The 21,478-nt window shown below is 46.9% G+C and overlaps 1 long non-coding RNA gene across 1 annotated transcript; it reads right to left on the reverse strand.

Annotated features, from left to right (window-relative positions):
* Nucleotides 1–6,355: 6,355 nt before the first annotated feature.
* Nucleotides 6,356–19,622, reverse strand: LOC309451111. Its single transcript, XR_014186183.1, has 3 exons — nucleotides 19,542–19,622; nucleotides 18,671–18,711; nucleotides 6,356–6,452 (listed from the first exon to the last, which is right to left on the reverse strand). It is a non-coding gene; the product is annotated as an uncharacterized lncRNA (long non-coding RNA).
* Between the last annotated feature and the right edge of the window lie 1,856 nt (nucleotides 19,623–21,478).

The following is a 21,478-nucleotide window of genomic DNA, read 5'->3' on the forward strand; positions in this document are numbered from 1 at the left end:
CAATCTGAAAAACAGCAATTCTAGAAGAAATAGCAATGTCAGGTGCCTACAAACCTACAAATGCCACAAGCTGCCAGGCTGCTGACTAACTCAGCTACCTGCCAAACCAGATGCAGTTCTTATTGACTTACACGGGAGCTGAATGAAGGTATTGCTGAGGTGATGGCACCAGTGTTCAGCTGATAGCCAAAATAAGACAATCTTTTGGTTATCTTCTAACCAAAACATAGAGATCTACACAAGTCTACCAGCCATCACGTAGCCCTTGTTAGTATGTTTATACTAAACTGCTGACAAGTTTTCTCTCCAGGAACATAACAAATATAAGACCTTACCAGTTTTCACATTCCTAGTACTTTTTTCCCATGCAGCTTTTATACTACATCTAGACAATCCAGCCTAGAGGCTGAATAAACCCCAGACTACGGGAGAGACAAATCTGAAGTTCCAGGTTTGATTACCTTCCACTAAATTCAGGCACTTCCCTGTTTTTTATTCCAGAATAATTATATATATATATACATATATATATATATTTTTTTTTTTAATAGCATGGAGAAGACCATAGGGTGCTTGCTAATACAGATGTCAGAAATTGGCTATGAGGATTCACAAACAATAGGAACAGCTGAAACTTGACATACGTAACAAAAAAAGCATACTAAGACACTTTTTCTTGGCACTTCTCTTGCCAGTAACCTAAATCGATTTTACTCTAGTTTAATTTTGTTAAAATATGTAGTATCTCACCAGTGTGAAGTTACATGCTACATTTCTATCAGTGGCAGAACTCCATCACAGAGCAATAAGGATGTCTCTGCAGAGCAAAGACAGCAAAAGCAGCAGGTGCTATATACCTTGAGTTAATTTACCACAAGATGTCACCATTGTCAAATATAAGAAAGTAAAAATTTCATAGCCTTATTTAGGAACTGCATTTGCAAAGCCGATTTACAAAATACACATCCTGTCAAAATCATCACTGTTGTAAAATTTGACCTATTAAAAGAGGAATTTTTATAATACATGCAAGTGAATTGTGGTACACCAAGGTATAATTTTTCTAAAATCTCATCTACCGATGATGCCTGTTTACTAAGTTAAAATGATTACAGAGGTGTTGTTTGTTTCTTTTGCCTCCTGCTAGGTACGTGCACATTGTGTCAATGATACTGTTTCTGTGGATAACACTAGAATAACTAGAAAAAAACAGAAATGGAAGTTCAAGAGATTTAGCCACATGAGACGTCTTTATAAGCTAAGAGGGGAAACAGACTCCCATCTGCCTGCAACTTTAAGTAGAAATTTTCTCTTAGCTGCATGTTATGTCTTTCAAAATTACCTTGATAATGCTGTGAAGTGAAAAAAAATATTCTATTTCTAGAATTAAATTTGAAAGGGCAAAGTGTATTCCTAGAGCAGTTTTTAGGAATGAAGTGTGAAACATTTTTCAGTGGTGCATTTTAGCACATCCTATTAAGGGAACCATGGACTACTCAGAGTAGTCATCCAAAACAAACTAAATGCTGTTCTCTTGAGGTGTTTCCTGGTAAATACTGCATTCAGTAACACTTGAATTTATTCAGAAAGCACAGCCTTACAAGGCAGTGTAAAATCTGTCAAGGCCTGAGGTGCTCAGCATGGTCACTATGTTTCAAGCCCTATGTCTTTATAGAGAGGCATCAGCAATGACATACTGCCTCTCAGGTTGGAGTCGTTGTCTTTTTGCAAACCAGCAAGGCCGGGCATACAAGTGTCATGAACGGGGAGAGTTGCAGAGGTGCCTCATTTCTTTGACATTTGGCTTTTCTGTCCCATGACCTGGTTTGGAGTCTTCTTCAAAATGTTTTTTCCAGATGCCCCAAATGAAGCTAGTATGCACAGAGTGCAGGCAGGTTGTTTGCTGCTTCGCAGTAACAGCTCAATTGAAGTCTAATTCTCTTGCCCTTCCCTTCTGTCCTAATTACTACAATATGATTCTTACCATAGGATCTGGCATTATATCTGTTTCCTCTCTTGTAATCTACTAAGGAGCTATTCAGACATCAGGTTTACTGACTGCAATTGTCACAAAGGGCTATAATATATCACGAATATTAACAATGCTGGAACTAATTGCATTTGGATGAATAGTGGAGTGAAAGTATGAGCAACATGAAAACCCACATGTAACTAGTAAGTATTCAGTATGCATTGTTTAACTAGGCAGTAATGAAAATATTCCTGGGTACTATAAAGTGGACGTACAACGGAGGAGTATGAGTTCTATTGTAGTAAAACTGTCTTATCCTCACTTTTCTGCCTGTTCCACCTTCTTGTTGTGCATGTGATATCACAAAGCACAAGTCACTCACCTGTGCTGCCAGTTTAATTATGAAGTAGTAATAATCCAATTTTGGAGAAACTGAAGAGACAGTGTAAGGAATGCTGTGCAGATATCAATGGAAGACAGAGGAGAATGAAAACTTGTAAAACTCTAAGATCCAACCACTAATGAAGCATAAGGTGGCACAACTGGCAGCAGGGATCAGCACTACGAAGAAGGATGGGACACACAGGGGCCTGCTCAAGTATTTGCTGTCCACACAGAGAGGCCTTGCCTTGGGTCTGCTGCCCTTCCCGTGGGGCTTGCTGCCTCCCAGCACCCGCAGCCCTTCTCATTGTGCTGCTGGGAGAGAAACACCATCAGCAGGCACGGGGATCCCCTCCTTTTCCTGGGGCACCTCCGAGCATGCGGTGCTGCCTGCAGGGCTGGCAGGCAGCCGCCCAAGTATCCTGCGGCCACCAGCTCCTCGACGCCTGGGGCTGTGCCTTTGGTGCAGGTAGAGTAGCAGAAACCCTCAGTGCTGCTTCTCTTGTGTTTTATAGAGTTGGGGGCCAGCTGTGGGGCGTCTCCCCTCAGGCCAGTGGTGTTCCTCAAGGCCATGGTCACTGGTCCCGTGCATGACAGCTGAGGTCTGACACAGGGTTTGACTCCCTAGAATACGGCAGTTGCCCTCACAAGGGGCCTGAGCTGCGCTGAGTTTGCTGCCCACCATCCCTGGTCACTGCTGGCTGAAGGAGCTTCTCCTTCGGGACCCCATTTCCCCACCACAGCTCTGACTGTCCCTCTCCCACCGGGGCAGTGCAGGGTGGGGGAGGCTGCAGAGCTGCTGGCCAAAACAAGAGGTTTCCTGAAAGCCCTGACTCCGGTGCAGGGTATCGGATGGTTCCCACTGGCTGGCTGTTGTCCTCTTTTCAGAACCAGGAGCACAGCCGGGCGCTTCTGCCCGCTTCCCAACACACGGCTCGTGTGGAGCACGAGCCCAGACCACGGGCGCAGTGCCGACTGTGCTTCTGGCTGCACAGGAGCCCAGCGGGGCCCATCACGGCCTCATGTTCATTGCTCTTGGCCTCTGCTTTCAGCCGGACACATCCCCGGGATACTGCTGGCCGTTCCACGGGTCTCGGAGTGAGGTGCTAATCCGGTTGCCCACACAAATACAACCAACAGCTGTCGTCATACAACACACCTCAAAGGCAGCCTCTCCACCGGGGACTGTCAGCAGTGCCCCCCGAGATTTCACCGTCTCTGTAAGTCTCTGCCGGGCACTGGGAGCGGGGACCGGGCACGGGGAAAAGCTGTAATGGGGACTTGGCGCTCTCTGCACATCTGCCGAGGTTGCTGTGCTCCCAAGCTCTGCTGTTCCCTGAGGGGACATTGCAAGGGACACATGGGAAGGTGACCCCGCTCCTAAGATCTGCTCAGCGTGTTTTGGCCCAGCACCTCCAGGACCCTGAGCACGAGACAAGGAGGAGACTCAGCCCCACTGCATCCTGTGCCAGACTGTGCTGGAGCCGCAGGAATGCGGTTCAGTTCACGGGCCTGGGTCTGGCACGAGCCTTTTCCCGTGGTCGGGTCGAGTGTGACCTGCTCCCCTGTGCTTTATCTCCAAGGGACTGGATGAGGAAGGCGAGGAAGAAACTGCGCTGGGGAGGTTCACCTACACTGTGAAGAAAGACCCGCCGCAGACCTTCCCTCTGCAGGTGCAGTGAGCGTGTGTGGGCAAGAGGCCAGGGCAGAAACACTGTTGGCAGCAAAGTCCCTTGCACAAGGAGTGTGGACGGTCCCTGCCGGGGCAAGGGCCTGACCCCAGGCCAGAGAAACATTGGCTGGATCAGGAGGGAGAGTGGTAACTGGCAGGGCCGCAAAAGCAGAGCAAGGGCCACAATGGCCCCACAGCCATCGGGGTCCCCGGAGCTGCCTGGCTGCACCCACCGGGCAGGTGGTGGCAGGGAGGACACCCAGCACCTCTCCCCAGCAGCAGGACTTTCCCCGGGCCAAGGCCCCAGCACCAGCGAGCCTCAGGTTTCCAGAGCTGCCCACCACGCTCCCTGCGGCCCAGAGTTTGCTCTGCAGGGCACAGGGTCCTTTGCCCCCTGGGTGGGAGAAGGGAAGGAGGGAGTTTCACCATCCTTGCACTTACTCTCGTTCCAGACCAGCCTGGGTCTACACTTTGGCGATTGTGTCCACCGGTGCCTTTCACAAACCCAAGCTAACTTATTTATTCGGGGAATTTCTCCCATCTAATTAACTTGCCTGGGAGGACCCTATTAAATAGCATTCCTCGTATTGAAGGAAAAGCCACTCAAGAAAATTCTTTAGGACAGACAGACCTGTCCCTGTGGGGACGTCTCCCCCCACAGCCTACTCCACTACAGCCATTTTCCTTTCCTCTCTTCCCCCCCGGACATGTCTGCTCCCCACCCTGAGCCCCCTCCGCCCCTTTGGAAAGGCGTTTGCTTCAGAGCCACACCACCCCTCCTAATTGGTTCTGTTCTGCACACAGTGGGCAGGGCTGGTTCTGCCTCTTGCCTAGCTGACTGGAACCGGCTGGGACTGGGTCAGAGCAGTGGCAGATGTCCTCTTGCATAGGGAGTTTTTTCCGCAGCCCAGAGCAGTGTGACCCATCAGCTCTGGGCTGGAAGGGGTCTGCCATGTGCTGCTGGTGGTGTGCCCATGGCAGGATCACTCCTCCTGGTGACAGTGTAATAAACAATTCTAAGAGTTAGAGATGTTTGTTCATTAAAGCTTCTTAAAAGGAAACACTCAGGGGTTATTGAGTTAGAGATGTTTGTTCATTAACACTTCTTAAAAGGAAACGCTCAGGGGTTATTGTGCAACATGGGAAGCCCCTGCCCTTTGTTATGCAATTGCCTTAAATGTTCGATCCTTTAAAGGTGGGAGGGGGGCAGGGGTAGGTGAGAAGATAGGAGATTAACTGCCTGACAACAGAGGACACATTCGCAGAAAGAACGAGTGACGTGGCACTCTGAGCAACGAACCCGGGACCCTTGGAGAAGCGAATCTCATGGCCGCCCAGCGCTGTTTTTGCTTATTGCGTTGAAATCCATCGGGAATAAATTTCTGTTATTCGAGTTAATTTCAAGTCAAAGTTTATTACAACAGCAGGGTCCACACAGCTCCTAGGAAACTTGTACAAGGGCTTGTTCCTCATTGGGGCGTCAGCTGGCAGGTGGGACACCTGGAGCCTAAAGGCAGGCAGTGGAGACAGTATGGAGAAGCCGGCAAGGGCTGTGGGCAGAGCTTGAGAAGCCCGCTGTGAGTAGGGAAGAGGCTCAGCTGAAAGCACCTCTACCCTCAGTGCCAAACTCCATGGTCCTGCTGTGCAGGGTCCCACCAGGAGACTCACAAGTTCCTGCTGTTCTCCAGCACAGCTGTTCTGGGCACCTGGACAACCACCGTGCAGTGTGTCTGGGCAGCCTCTGGCAGAGCTGTGGCAGAGCTCAGCCTTTGCCCTGCCAGGCCTCCCTGCCAAAGTGCTCCTGCAGCTGGGAAGTCCTGATGGGTCTCTGCTGAGGGTGTTTTGGAGATGGCTCTGGTCCTCGTGCTGCAGAAGCTCAGGAAGAGGTGCAGACTTGGAGGAGGGAGCTGTTTCCTGCTGGCCATATACCGCCAGGCTTCTGAGCAGCCTCCCCATTGGCATGCTGGTGCTGTGGGACTGGGGGGCAGTCAGGGTGAGAAGCGGTTGTGCTACCCTGCTGTTGCTGCTGCTGCTGCTGTTGTGTCATTTTCTGTTGCTTCTGCTTCTTTTGCCCTGTCTCACCACGGTAGGGACATCTCCTGGAAGGCTTCCCAAAGCCTGTCTTCTGGCCAGGGCCTTGGCTCATGTGGCACAGAGCTGATGCAGAGATTGGCCCCATCTTTTCCCTTCCATAGGCACATTCCCTCTGAGGAGCACCTAGGCACCAGCTGGGAAGGGCCACCACGCTGCAGTGGGGGAGAAAATGAGCGAGTGGCCACCGAGCCCAGCCCCACATCACTGTGAGCCACTGTCTCCCACTTGGAAGGAACTTGTGGTATCCTGGTGGGTGTTTGCTTGTCGCAGGTGTTTCCTTGGTAACAGATTCAGGGCTCTTGCTGAGTGTGCCCCCCTGGGCAGGCAGCATTCCTGCAGCAGAAAAAACAGGTCATAAGCTTGGAGCAGAGCTTCGTTTCTTCCCAAGATGAAGAGGAGAAAAGCTTCTCCAAGAGCACATGGGCCATTAACAGCCTTCTGAAGAAGGGGAGCTGGCAACAACCTGGCAAGATATGCAGCTGGGCCCACTCAGGTCCTAGAGAGCATAGCTGAGGGTTTGTCCTTCTGCTGGGGACACCAGCTAGTGGGTGAGACACACAAAGCCTAATGTGGGGCTGGGTTTTCAGGATGGGGAGGCTGTTAAGGGCTGTAGGCAAAGTAGGAGCTGTGAGGCCTGGAAACCTGCCGTGAGTGTGGAAGAGTCTTAGCTCTGCACGAGTTCTGCCTGAGCTCAGCCAGAGAAAATGAGCGTAAGTTCAGTGCTGCCTTTCACCTTATGATTGTACCAAGCCTGCCTGTCTCGGCCCGGACCTGTGGCCCTACAGAACCAGCATCACCCTGCCCCAAGGGAGATGTGGAGCCACCTGTGTGACCACAGGGAGACAGCTACCATGTCCATGTATTTGTGGGATACTGTAGTAACCGTGGGGTATCCCCGTATGGTAGAGTCTGAGAGGCCAAAGCCTCATCCACCCTCTCTCCCCAGCCATGCCATTGTGCCCTGCCTGCGAGGACATCCTGACTGGCCCTTTGTCCCCCACTCCCAGGGTGCAACCAGCATCCCCACCATACGGGGCATAACCCTGACCCTGCTCCAGGGAGGAAGGGCCAGCAGCCATCACCTTTCAGGGATCTTACATGCGCTGGACCAGTGTCCTCGAGAAGGGTCCTCGGGCTTTTTCTGGTTTCTTTGGCCAGGGTTGGTCTCAGTCTGTCAGTGGCTGTGCTCTCCTTCCAGAAATCCCTCAGCCCAAGCATCTCCACTCTGTGAGTATAGCACGTGTCCAGTGCTCACACGGAGGCGACGGGTGCTGGTGGCTCAGGGCAAGCAGGGGGAGGCTGGCAGTCTTCCCATGGGGAGACCCTGAATCCTGCAAAACTGCTGCTCCTTAGCTTGTAAGAGAAAACCGCGCATGTGCTCGGCTCTGCCCTTGAGCACTACTAACCCCATGACTCTTTTGGGAAAGAGGTGGTTGCCTTGAAAAAGAAGAGGGTCTTCAGGATCCTCACCTTGATGAGGCTAGGTGCTCTCCATGAGGACTGGCCCGCTGCCAGCAGAGGCACAGAGTGCAAGCTGGAGTAAGAGGAAGTGTAGGTGGGGGGGCCTTTTTGCCGGCCATGTCTGCAGCTCAGGGAGCTCTCAACATGCTCTCTACATGCAGAGCAAGGAGTGGAAATGGGGTGTAGCTATGAGGCATCAAGTTTTTCCTGAAACCAGGGCCGTGCAGAGGCCTGAGGCCCAGGGAGATGGTCCCTGCTTGGAGCTGCTGCCTCTCTCTGCAACCCTTCGCCATGTCCTCATCCAGCCTCTGGCCAGCATGGTGTAGGAGGAGACTCTGTGACTACAGGAATTGTTAGAAAGCCTGGATAAAACAACTCTCTTGGAGATGTGAATTGCAGCTGGTGCTTTCTGTGGCACCTTGATGCTGATGTGGAGGCTGTGGACACAGGATGTGCCGTGTGTCAGTGACTGGTGTTGTGGGACAGGGAAGGCCAGCTGAGGAGCACTGCTGGTGATGGGTGTGTGGGTAGATTGTCCCATCCTCTGGCTCCAGGCAGTGACCCACAAAATCAGCACCAGTTTCTGCCGTGCCTCCCTAGAGCCGCTGACTCTGGAAAGTCCCGGCAGCTCTGGGACTCCGATGAGGGCTTTTCCCTTTCAGATGCTGCTGGGGCTGCCTGCAGCCGAGCTGAGGTCCCTGCGGTAAGAGCCCTCTCCTCTCTCCTGACCTGCAGCAGCTTTGCTGGGTACCGGCAGATGAGCCCACGCTCTTTACGCTCACCTGCACAGCGCCCAGGGCTCGTGCCTTTCACTCCTGCCTGGGCCTTTTGCTAAACCTGGAGCGGGAAGGAAGCACTTGCAAACTGGGGAAAGAAGAGGGGGCTGGAGCACCTCTGTCTCTGCTCCTGCCCAGCCTGGAGCCTCTGGGCCAGGCAGCTCTCTGACAAGATCTGCTTTCCTGCTGACTGCAGGAACACGCTCGCTCTGTGGAGGGAACAAGCCCAAGAGGTGCAAGAGCTGAGGGATGCGACGGCACGGCTGGCTGCAGAGATCAGTGCTATGATGAAGGTGATCCTGCACTTTGGGCAGGAGGGCTGGGATGAGCAGGGCTCCATACAAGGCCTTTCCTGGGCCGGCGTGTGGTCTTTTCCTGCTCAGCCCACACACCCGTCCCTTGCCAGGGGCTGCTGGTTGAGCTGCTCCACTGTAAAGCCCCTTCTCCTGGCCAGGTCTGACGTGGTCATTTCCCTGTTCCTTTCTGTCTTTCTGTCTTTCCCAGGAATTTCAGCAAATGAAAGACGCAAAGTCTGCAAACACGGGGATGTCTGACTGGGCTCTGAAAACCCCAGGTGCGGATGGGCGCAGGCAGGCAGGGCTCTTATTGCACTGAGCTCGTCGTGCTTAGCGCTCCCAAACACAGGCTGTGCTGCAGACTCTGCTCTCTGGGGCAGACAGAGGTGGCACAAAACCACAGTGGTTTCTTTGCAGAATGGGATCCCCAGAGCCTTTCGGTTTCTGAAACTTGTCATACAGAGCAACTGGGAAAACCAGGATACACCTGCATTTATCGAGTGCAGGTGCATGGGAAGATTGTGGAAGCGAATGACACCGGCAAGACAGAGGTGGAGGCCTTGCCCCAATGAGAATTAAAAGGCAAATGGAGAAACAGAACAGACGATGTGGCTGTTAGTCTGGTGCACAGCAGTGTTGTATCACAGGCCCTCTCAAAGCTGCCACCTTCTGCCCTTTGCAGGCTGAGGCCTTCCTCTGGCTTTCCGCCTTCCCTCTGCCATGGGGACGTTTCCTAGCTGAGCAAAAGGAGACGATGCTCCTGTAGCCTTTCCTTGCCACAGTTCCCTGACAAAATCCTTTGGCACAAGGACTGTTCCCCATCTTGCCCCAAGAAGCAGTTTGAGAAGCCTGGCAACTTTTGGAGGTCATGATCCTCAAGGCACTGGGCTGTTTCATTCAGGGGACACCTTGGCTCTGGGGACTGGGCCCAGTGGGTGCCCTCATGGGGTGCAGCCATGTTTGGGACCCATGAAGAGTGTCTGAGGTGCATGAGGAGGCCTGAGGAGCCCAACAGCTGAGGAGGAAGGATCCTGGCTCAGCTCCCTGTGTCTGCTTGGCAGCCCGCTGCTGACAAAAACTGTTGCTTGGGCTCCCCAGGCCATTCTGGTGGCCAGGAGCTCCACTCGGAGCACACAACGAGCCCTGGTGCTCCACCACAGCAGAGCAGCACATGTTTCTGCAGGGGACTCACACTGAGCGCTGTCCCTCTGCAGCTCCTGGGCTGATGCTTCAGCAGCGCTGCCCATGGGGACAGGCCAGGCTCCTGGTCACTGGGACAGCAGCCTGAAGCAGGACCCATCCCAGTTCTTACCCTCCAGCCAGGGTGCTCTGGGCTCTCCTCTGGCTCTCCGCTGTCCTCCTCTGCAAGAAAACCTGCCGGTTATTGCCAGGGCACTGGGATTTTTGGCTGTTGCACTTCAAGCCCTTATTCCCCTGCTGCTCATCACGAGAGACACTGCTCCCCTGCCCTGGAACTCCAACACACAGTCAGCTCCCAGCTGAATGCTGCACACACAAACATCTGTCTGTGTCACAGGGAGATTGGCCCAGTCCAGCTCTGCATCTTCAACAGCTGGTATACAAAGGGTATGGACCTACCCATTCATTGCAGACTGATGTCAGCTCTGAAGCCCATCACCCCATTACTCTGCTAAGTGTAGCAATAGGTGGCCTGAAGACCAATGCACTGTCCCTCCCACTCCAGTAGGTGCAGCTTTGTGGCGAAAGCTGTGGCACCTCTGCTCTCCTTCCACCTCACTTTCTTCATTTCCTTTGGAGTGTAATATGGGAATAGGCAAGTTCAGGTGCAGAATTACATTGTCGTCAAGCTAATTCACAGGACGGTGGGGGAGGTTGGTGGGGTACTGCCCAAGAATTCCACTGCCTCAATGAGATCCAGAGCTTTCAGTATGGCAGTTGATGGCTCTTTAGCACCTTTTTTGCCCCACCTGTGCATGTCCTCACATCTAAGTTGCTGCCAAGGTGCCAACAGTCACATCCCACGTGCCCTGGGGCATGGTGACGCCTCAGGATCGCCTCCTCTTGGCTGGGGGAGCAGGAGGGGAGGGACTCTCTGTCAGTAGACAGAGTCCTCAACAAAGGAGGTGGAAAGGGAAGCTAAGAAGCTTCTAAACCATGCTTGTAATGACCACAGCCAGATCTGACCAGGCTATAGCATGGTGGCCCTGCCCAAGACCCCCTTGGAGTTGTCTTCTAGGAGTAGTGGGTCTGTGAGCGGAGCCCTCCCCTTAGATTGGGATGCCACCTAAGGAGGTTTCTGGGATTGAGTGCCCTCACCTCTTCTTTGATGAGTGATTTTCTGTCTCGATGTATCTTTGATTAAACCCTTGCCCACCCTGGGGAAACTATTATCTTCTGCTGGGTACCCTTGAGCGAAAGAGGCCTCCAATTCTGTTTTTTGTGCATGAACGCATGTTGTGGATCCTTATTATTCACATGTGATCATACAATAATAATAATATCATCAATTGGTATCCAAAACTGTGTTTTATAATGTTGTTTGAGTGCTAAACAATTTGGATAAACCCTGTTTGTAGGTTTTTTCTTGGCTAAACCGTTCTGGTTAGAATAAAGTCTGTTTGGAGTTTGTTGCCTGCCTAAATTGACTTTTAGGGTGCCTCCAAGACATTTTAAATGGCATAGTCAGCAGGACGTCAGAAACGGAGGAATTGTTATCGGGGTGTGGCTCTAATCCTTCCGCACTTGCCTGCACACGTCAGTTGGGAGAGAGGTGGTTCAGTCCTGGAGTGGCCAGGGCCATGTCTGCTGTTACTGTTTGTGCTGTTCTGTGCGCCTGCTTAAAGCAAGCACTGGACCACCGCAAATGCTATAACCAATTGGTGTGGCATGACTCTGAAAAACAACTGGAAACAGATTGTTTGAAAGTGGACTTAAGGCAAAAGAGCAAGTGGACATGTTCATTAGAACAAAACATTGAGCTCATGTTAACCCAAGTGCAACCTCCCCAATAGCATTGCCCAAATTAGGAAATTGATTGTGGGCACAGCCCCTGAGGACTGGGATGGGGGAATCTGGGAGGATTCTGATGGAAACAGTGTTGATGAAGTGGAAGAGGTAGAGCTTTGCAGTAACACTTAAAGGACAAAATAATAGGAGTAAGCTTTAGGCAACGTGCAAATAATCTCCACAGACCCGGAGAGTCCCAAGCATTGGAACTAAATATCAGTGTCTTATACCAAAGCTTTTCCTTCTGCATTCTATCAGCTGGGCAGGAAAGGCAGGAGTATGCTGATGGGAGACAAAAAGCTCTGCAATGCAGGCAGACCCACCAGAAATAGGCATTTCATATAACCCTTACAGTCCACAAGTGAGTTCCTAGGTCATCTCTGACCTTTCATGAAATCACAGCCTACTTATTTCAGGTTGGGTGAACACTTTTAATACTGGGATTCCCCAAGGAAATGGAATGGAAATAGGATACTAGTCTTCGAGGTTGTACATCATTAAGTGACAGTACAGCATTTTGTTATGAGACAAAGCACGGTTTTCTTATGTGTATCAAGTTTTTATGAAATTATACTCAAAGACAGACCAGTTGTATAATATAATGAACCTTTTCAAAGAAACAACTCTAAACAAGAACTGGATTTTCCTAGCCCTCATGCACCCTGTTTTGTATTGGTGTGACATCACACACAGAGCTAAAAAAAACCAAACCAAACCAAACCACACCACAACAAACCAAACCACACCAAACCAAATTAAACCAAACCAAACCAAACAATATGTCAGGCCATGAAGTCAAGCCTTCAAAAGCCAGGAAATAACTAAATTGAGGCTGGTAGCATTGGCAGCCATTTCTGGAAAACAGCGATGAAAATTTTGAGGGCAGGTGTTCAGCTGATGCCAGGCTGCTTGTACGCAGCCTCCCACAGTGACGAGTAACTTTGCATTGAGCCAAACAGGCTTCTCACGCCCTCTGATTATCTTTCCCATCATGGTCTGGCCACATGCAGAGTTAAATCATACAGATTTTTTTTAATCATACATGAGAAAATATGGCAGTATTGTAATCTGGAAGGTTATATGTTGCAACGTGAAGTATGGATATTGTGGATAAACAGTTCTGGAGTACAGAATTCATGACTTAGGGCTTTGCTGTTGCACTGATTTTGTGATAGTCAGCACAAAGAGAAGGAATTAGAATAAACTCTCATGTTCCAGACAGTTTTATACCACAATCACTGATAAAGATGGAACTACAAAGTTATTGATATGAATATCTAAAAGCAGTATTAGTGGTGGTGCTGTGTTGCTATTCTGTTCTGTTCCCTTTCTAAAGGTGTTTCCAGCATGTATTTTTGTAGTACTGATGTGACATTAGGACCAGTTCAGCCACTGAACAGAATGCCACAATGCAGAAAACAAAACCAAACCAAACCTTACATCAGAAGAGTTTTAAGATATAAATCTCAAGCACTCAGAAGTCAGGAAATGCCCTGATTATATCATAGTTACCTGTATGACCTGATTCCCTTCACTGTTGGTGTTCACACTACCAAAAAGCAAAACATCTACACTGTGACTGAAAGCACAAAAATACCGATCCTTTCTCCCATGGCTGCACCCTCCTTTAAAACCCCATACACTCCTCCAGGAATGTGGGTGTGGAAGTGGCCAAATACGTTATGCATTTTTCTGTGTGCTGTGTGCAATGATCCACAATGAACAACTTCAACAAATAAGCAAAACTTAACAGTGTCACCTCTCATTTTTCCATTAGCTTTGTAGATATTCTGAGAGCTGTCACTATAACATATGAACAGTTACTCAATGTATAAAATTACAGTATACCATTGGCTTTGTGGCTCCCTGTGAAGATGGCTTTGTTTTTTGCTGAATTTTTGGACTCACTGTTTAATTTCCTTCTTTCACACTGGACAGCACACAAAACATCCTAGTGTTAGAAAGTTGAATAGTCTCCAGACCCATGCCTACCTTTGGTGCAAAGGTTTGGAAGAAATATCAGCCCCTCTGTTGTTTCCTGTTCCCAGAACTGACAGTGATGCATGAGAACGCCCTTCCAGTTCTCTTCAGCAATCATAACTCTTCCTATTTTCATATCTGGTTTGCATAACAGTGCAGGAGGGGCTGATTAGCCAAAATGACATTGCAAATGTAGGCTTCATATGAAGCCTCTCCATTCACAGCCATCTCAAAAGAATTGCAATACTATCAAATTTGCTCTTTGCATTGCCAAACATATAATGGAAGGCTACTTTCTAATGCATCTTGTGATAGCAGGAGGTGATGACAAAGCTATATATAATGAGTGGAGTTTGCTTTCAAATAATAATAGTGCTTGATTGTTGTCTACTGCAGAAGAAACTGGGAAGAGCAAGGCAGGATTCCTCACATCTTAATGCCTTCCTAGGTAGGATTCCTCACACCTTAGTGCCTTCCATGTGCAGTCCAGCTGGTCTGGAGGTGTAACAGACCACAGGGCTGACAGGGAGCTCAGAAGGTCACACAGTTCCCCCTCCTACCCAAAGCCAGGATCTGCAATGCCTAAGCCACAGATCCCTATCTTGAAAATCTTGAGAACAGGTTCAAAAATGAGCTATGACAAAGGGCCTCAGTGGTACTAATTTACAAGCTTGGGTGTTTCCTCAAAATATGCAACTAAACCCAAGAGGCTATGGAATAAATGCTGGCTGAGAAGCTACCCTTTTACAATAGACACCTGGATGCTTAACACTGCAAGGAAGGTAACACTACACTTGGAATTAGCACACTTGGAATTCACGTCCCTGCCATGACTGAAGGTATACCTTAATCTTCTCATTCAGCATGTTACCGTAACTTAGACAGCTCAGAAGAGCCAATCACTTACTGAATTTTGCACAGAATAATACAGTCTTTCTTGTCTGCAGATCTGGCAGGGCATGATGAATCACTGGAATGGGCAGGAGCACTCACTAACTTTTGGAACAATTTCACTGATGGGGGAAGGGAGGAGGCAGACAGACAGACTGCAAGAAGTACAGAATCATAGATCATTGAATCATTTAGGTGGGAAAAGACCTTTAAGATCACCAAGCCCAAGAATGAACCTAACACTGCCAAGCCCACGTCTAAACCATGTACTTAAGAACCTCATCCATGCATCTTTTAAGCACCTCCAGGGATGGTGACTCAACCACTTCCCTGAGCAGCCCATTCCAGTGATTCACGACCGTTTCAGTGAAGAACTTCTCCTAATGTCCAACCTAACCCCTCCTGCAACTTGAGGCTGTTTCCTCTCATCCTGTCACTTGTTACTTGAGAGAAAAGACCAACAGCCACCTTGCTAGAACCTTCTTTCAGGTAGTTGTAGACAGCGATAAGGTCTCCCCTCAGCCTCCTTTTCTTAAGGCTGAACAGCCCCGGTTCCCTCAGCTGCTCCATGTAAGGCTTATTCTCTAGACCTTTCATCAGCTTCGTTGTTCTTCTTTGGGCATGATTCATCACCTCAATGTCTTTCTTCTAGTGAGGGGCCCAACACTGAACACAGGATTCAAGGTACAGCCTCACCAGTGCTGAGTACAGTGGCACAACCACTGCCGTGGTCCTGCTGGCCACACTATTCCTGATACAAGCCAGGATGCCGTTGGCCTTTTTGGCCACCTAAGTACACTGCAGGCTCATATTCAGCCAGCTGTTGACCAATACTCCCACCCAACTTGACGTCATCCACAAATTACTGAGGGTGCACTCAATCCCCTCATCCAGATCATTGATAAAGAGATTAAACAGAACCGGCCGCAATACTGATCCCTGGGGAACACCACTTGTGACCGGCTGCCAACTGGATTTGACTCCATTCACCACAACTCTTTGAGTCCAGCCATCCAGTCTGTTGTGGGGTTTGGTTGTTTGGGTTTGGTTTTTTATTGTTTTTTTTTTATCAGAAAGATAAATATTTTGCCCTTCCCTGCAGTCAAAATAGCTGTGTTGTCTTGTTGTGTTTTCCAAAGTCAGAAACTCTGCCCTTTTTAAATTTGAGTACACAGTCTTAAACTGCTTGTTGGCACAGCAGGCTGAAGGTTTACACTGGGGAAAAATGTGACGTTGTAAACCAGCTACACAGTAGAGATCAGAAAAACCATCTGCCGAGGTTCTTGCACTACATTCATCTGAGCTCCCAGGCTGCTACAACACCAGTACGTTTCAGGGCATGGAGTAACTTGCCTTTGCTAGATTGATGCAGCACTGAAGCAAACTTGGATGGTTTTGGGGCTTTGTCATGTATCCAGGAGCAGACATTTTACATGACTGTCTGTGTGTCATAGAATCATAGAATAGTTTGGGTTGGAAAGGACCTTCAAAGGTCATCTAGTCCAACGTCCTTGCAATAAGCAGGGACATCTTCAACTAGATCGTGTTGCTCATCCAGCAACATCCAGAGAGCCTTGTTCAGCCTGGCCTTGAATGTCTCCAGGGATGGGGCATCCACCACCTCTCTGGGCAACCTGGGCCAGTGTTTCACCTTGCTCATTGTAAAAAATTTCTTCCTCACGTCTAGCCACTAGGTCTTTAATGTTTACGGCAGACCTGTACAGAGATGTATTTGTGACACTCAGCCCTGCATCTCACATACTTCTGGTACTCAAGCTCATCTCAATAGACAGCGATGTCTGCTTAGACTCCAGCTTCTGTCCTGCAGCACCCAGCAGCCACTGAGCCAGAGAGGCATCTCCTCAGCCTGTGAGCGAGCAGCAGACCAGGCTGAGCTGCTGGGACACGGGCCAGCCGGAGAGTATGGCACACACAAGGGGTCACAGGTGTCAGGACCCAGGACCCTTAAGTCCAGTTCCCTTCAGGCTTCCTATCAAAACAGGGACATTCGGGTTAATGTCGGATTGACCTGAGACAAAGTATTTGCTTACTTAAAAAAAAAAAAAAAAGAATTCCTTGATCTGTATTTTTGGGGCATAAAATTAACGCTTGGAAACACTTTTACTTTGTAGAAACTGTTATGATAATAAAAGCATTCAGAAGTAAAAACACCGTGAGAGATCTCTTTCCATACCTGAGTTTCTTTTCACTTACAGAGGCATGTTAGACATTGACTTCAGATAAAATCAACAGAGTAATCTTTACAGGAAAGAAACAGGGCTGCCTCTATAATGTTGTTCTGTGGCTTGAAAAGTTAAAAAGTATTAAAAAAACCCCCACATTTTCAAATATCAGCTAGTTTTGATGGACTTGAACTATCAAAATATCACCTGCCATTGTATTTTTTTTTTGCATTTCTGAGCATGCTGGAACTAAATGGTTCTATGTTGAATGATACTGTTCAGAGAAGCAAAGCTAGAAGCTAGGATACTTCTGTTTTTCTTAAGAATGATAAACACATTACTAAAAAAAATAAATAAAAATCTTGTGACATCAGTATCACAAACTGAAATGAAAATAGACTTCAGTGGGACAGAGCTAAATCTGGATGCAAAAATCAACACCATGCTTTATAATCACCTGCAGTCAAAAGAATAATTTGCAGTTCTATCGTGTTTGTTAACTGCCAGATAATTGACAATATTTTTCTAGATCAAAAAATTTTTGATCTGGGACCTTTATATCTTTTGAGAAATTTACAGGCTGGTTACGGCACACTTTGTCAGGCCTTCATAGATTCAAAACAAAGAGCCAGCAATGTGGTCCTGGAACAAGGAGAAAAGAAACCCCTTTCCTCCCTGCTTCCTCTCCCCTGTGTTCAAGCAGCGCTAAAAAACCTTGAACACTGAATCATTTGGTCAGCTATGTTAACTGCAAAGATTTTCTCCCTTCAAACTGGGTATAACTGGAGCAGCCTAAGTCTGGCCGCACTTACAACATTGTTTAAGCACTGGATGTATTTGCTGCTGCTGAGCGTACATATATCAGGAGTTTAAGCTTATTATGCAAACACTTTTGCATGCTATTCTGCATTGGGGAAGGGTAAGCTTATTATTATCTTGACAATGTTTCATTATTTTGATCTGGAGTTTATAACTTCTGACATAACTTACATTTCAATGAAGGGTTAAATATTTGCAGAATAGTTTCTTCCTATATGGGTAACTACCTTAAAATAATTAATTAGACTTTGAAGAGTTCTTGGTGGTCTTATATTCACCATGATGGAACTTTATTTAATGGAAACATCAGAAGAATCCACATAGGATTTCTGATTGGTTTCCTTCGCAAGCCAGCTAAAATACTTTCTGTGTGATTACTGCGTGAAGCAGTAAACATGCAGACAAGTGCACCCTTGGAAGAGAGGAGACATAAGGGGAAAACTTATTTTCAAAACTTGTAGTTTCCATGCTGAAAATACTGTCTCTCAGTCTATGCATTCAATTTGTTCTCAGAACACCTGAGCCAGCAACAGGCAAGAGAATATATTTGTCACTACTGAATTGTGCACTGCCACCCTTTGCTTCTTTTTTCCTTCTGCTGAAGCACAGAGACTTTCAAATGCAGAGCCTCACTGACTAGTCCTGATTCAGCTGGTTTGGTAACAGAAGCCACAAGATGCATTGCAGGAGGTGGCAGGCAAAGAATATGTACTCAGGTCCGCTTTTCCACAGAAAAGTAAGCTGACTTGGCTGTGCACTATTTTCCCTTCCTGCTGTTCCCTCTTCAACATCTTCCTAAAAGATTGAAAACCTTTCCCACACCATAATTTACCATTCAGCTGGGTTAAGGGGATCAGGGATTCCAGCTAGGGAACTTGTACCTCCCTTGTCTCATAGACTAAATTACAGCCTCCAGAAAAAGCAGCATGTTGCAAGGTGATACCTCCTTCTAGATGCTCCAGTGCAGACTAAGACTGCCTGCCCACTCTGAGCCATTGTAGATGGCAGGTAACACCCAAACATCCTCAAGGCAGTATCCACTATTTTCCCACAAGATGAAGGACGCAGAAAGGATGTTGCAGACTCCCCTTTTCTTCCACACCACACACCTACCTGTGGTGTAGAAACAAACAGACTGAAGTTTACCAAGTACTGACCTTTTCTCCTGCTCTCCCATCCATGGAATTTTGATTGGTGCCTATAAATATGAGAAAAGTTTACCTCAAATAAATGCCTCTGCAGTTGCAAGAGCAATATTAATTTATGTCAGCCTGAGCCAAAGTCAGCCATGCACACCACTCTCTGGTACAGTGTTTTCTTACTAGATTAAGAATAATTGGTGTAAAGCACTGAGCAGAAGCCACTGCAGAGCCAGGGGGAAAAATGGATGTGCATTGTGTAACCTTCAGAAAATGTCATAGTAAAGTGAAACACATCTGCCTCCAGCTCTCTTTAAGTAGCTTTGGCCCAGTATTGGTTTCTGTCAAATCATCAGCTCTTTAAAAAAGAGCACAGCTCTCACCTGCTGTTCCTTGCATTTAAAGCACTTTACAACTAAGCTACTAAGTTCATTCTTGCCACATACTTGTTCCATAAAATATGTTTTTTAAATGCTGTAAAGACATTAAGAGAAATAATAGTGGCCAAAGCTATGTGCTGGGGACTGGTAACGCTTGCTAAGTTAGCATGCCTTTTCCCATTCAGCTCACCTGACTTTCAGCTTTTCTAGTTTTATTTAAATTTAATCACTCAAGCTGAAACTACATATAGCAGCTGTCTGTCATGGACTGATAATTTGTCTTAATTTTAATGACAAAATTTTATCAGAAGTGTTCAAGAATACATTGCTTTGCTAAAGTTAGAAAATGCTGGCAACGCATCCATGAGGAACTTTAAATTCCCCTTTAAACCAGGTAGAAGATATGTTGTGTTAGAAAGGCATCAGAAGAGAGGCCAGATCACAAAATGACTATCAGTCTGTTTCCCAGTCCTGATAGCACACAATGGTGAGGCAAGAGCTTCTCACACCTGCTGCTGAAGAGCTTAACCAAGCTGTAGAGACAGCAATCAGACTCGTACTCCAGTGAGGAAAGTAACTGTCCCCACTCCATCCAGTGTCACCAAGGTTCCTCTTCCACCCTGAGAGACAGGTATTTCTCCCTTTCACACCAGGTAGAAGACAGACAACAAAAAGAAAAAGCAATAAATAAAACTGATAAAATTAAAGCCTTTCTTAACCCTTACCAGTGCTTCCATAATACCTTTATCTGCTTTTTATGAATCATTAATGCAAATTTTAAAAAAGCTGTTGATTTGGAGCAGGACAATGCTTCTAATGCAGGTCTGAACGTTTGACTGGAAATGCTGTGCAGAGATAGCATCATGTTATTGTCTGTGCCTTTCCAAGTCTGATTATTTCTTTGAAATCAATGCTCCAATCCTGTGTAAGGAAATATCAGGTGGCATTGTCATTAAAAACTATGTAACAATACATATATATGTAGGAAAGCAAGGAATCAAAGTCCAGTGGAAACTAACCCTGGAACCTACTGGCTTTTGATTATGCAACTCTAATAAAACACTTTTTGGGTTTGATTATAATTGACAATTTTGGAAGTACAGTGTTTTCTATATTTGGAGATACATATATATAAGCTGGTCTATTGTAGCAATTGAATCTGCAGAAACTATGTTTTTTCTTGTTAGTGATAAGTGTGCATATGCACATACCCATGCTTCCTTCATTAGCCCACTTAAACACTTCAATACCAATAAAACAGATCCCTTATCCCAGGTCCATCCCTGAAATCCATATGCTTTGCGACACCATGGTCTTCCAATTAATTGTAATTCCTGTGCCTTATCTACTCAGCGCCTGAATTCATCCCTGGATAAGCTCATTGAACTATATCTTGTTTGTGAGGAATCCTCTCCAGAATAACCAGCAGTTTACTGGTGTCCTACAACAGGATTTGGATTTGTGGATTTCTGACTGCATCACAATTACATGCTAAACACTGCCTACAATTATGGCTTTTTTTCCATAGCACAAAAATGGATACAGCTCTGTGAAGTCAATTCCTTACAAGATCACAGTATTCATTAGATGGTTAGATTGTAATTTACTCACAGTTAATTGAGAGTTTATATGTTTTGGTGCCTTCTGTCGCATCTGCTTAGCAATATGTTTCGCTATTATTTAATAAACAGTTTACTGTGTCCTTCATATATCTTTATTTAAAAATCCCTCATTCTTTTCCTTTATGAAATTAGACTTTGCTATGATGATGGGTAAAAAAAAGAATAATTATTACTTGTTTCCAGCATAAGCAAAGCAATTTAGAGAAGTGCTAATATAATTGTCAAACAGTTCATTTTCTCCACAATGAGCATTTGATGTAGTCAGAAAATGACATAGATCACAATTCATTTATACTATTAGAAAGCATGAAGAAAACTCTGTCAAAAGCCTCTTTAATGATTGTTTGCTTCTCTTTCCCTTCCCACCATCTCTACCAAATAACACAGTCCAGATGCTTTAACATCTGTCAATGTGGGTCTGCATTCAATGCCCAAGAGAAAACAACACACACGGAATAAAGAGAACTCTCTTAAACATAACCTACCTTTCATTATTGCTCTTTCACACTTGTTTTCAGAGCATCTGTTGGTTTCTCTAAGCAACAAATAGCAAGTCTGTGATATTTTTGCAAAGGAATATAAACAGTTAGTGACCGTGTACTCAGGAATTTATAATACTTTTCTTCTTGTCTACTTGGATCTCAACAAAGAGACATATCAATATAAAAATGTAGATGTGGTGTGTTTCAGCTAAGCCACAGAAGGGAGCTGGTGAACAGGCTGACAACAATAAAACATCTTTTTCACTGCTTTTGCAAGAATGTGCTTACCTGTGCTGCTTGCACACGCACACACAAATCAGCCATCTTTTCAGGGAAATTGCT

This window comes from Streptopelia decaocto (assembly GCF_964273445.1).
Source record: "Streptopelia decaocto genome assembly, chromosome: Z".
Lineage (NCBI taxonomy): Eukaryota > Metazoa > Chordata > Aves > Columbiformes > Columbidae > Streptopelia > Streptopelia decaocto.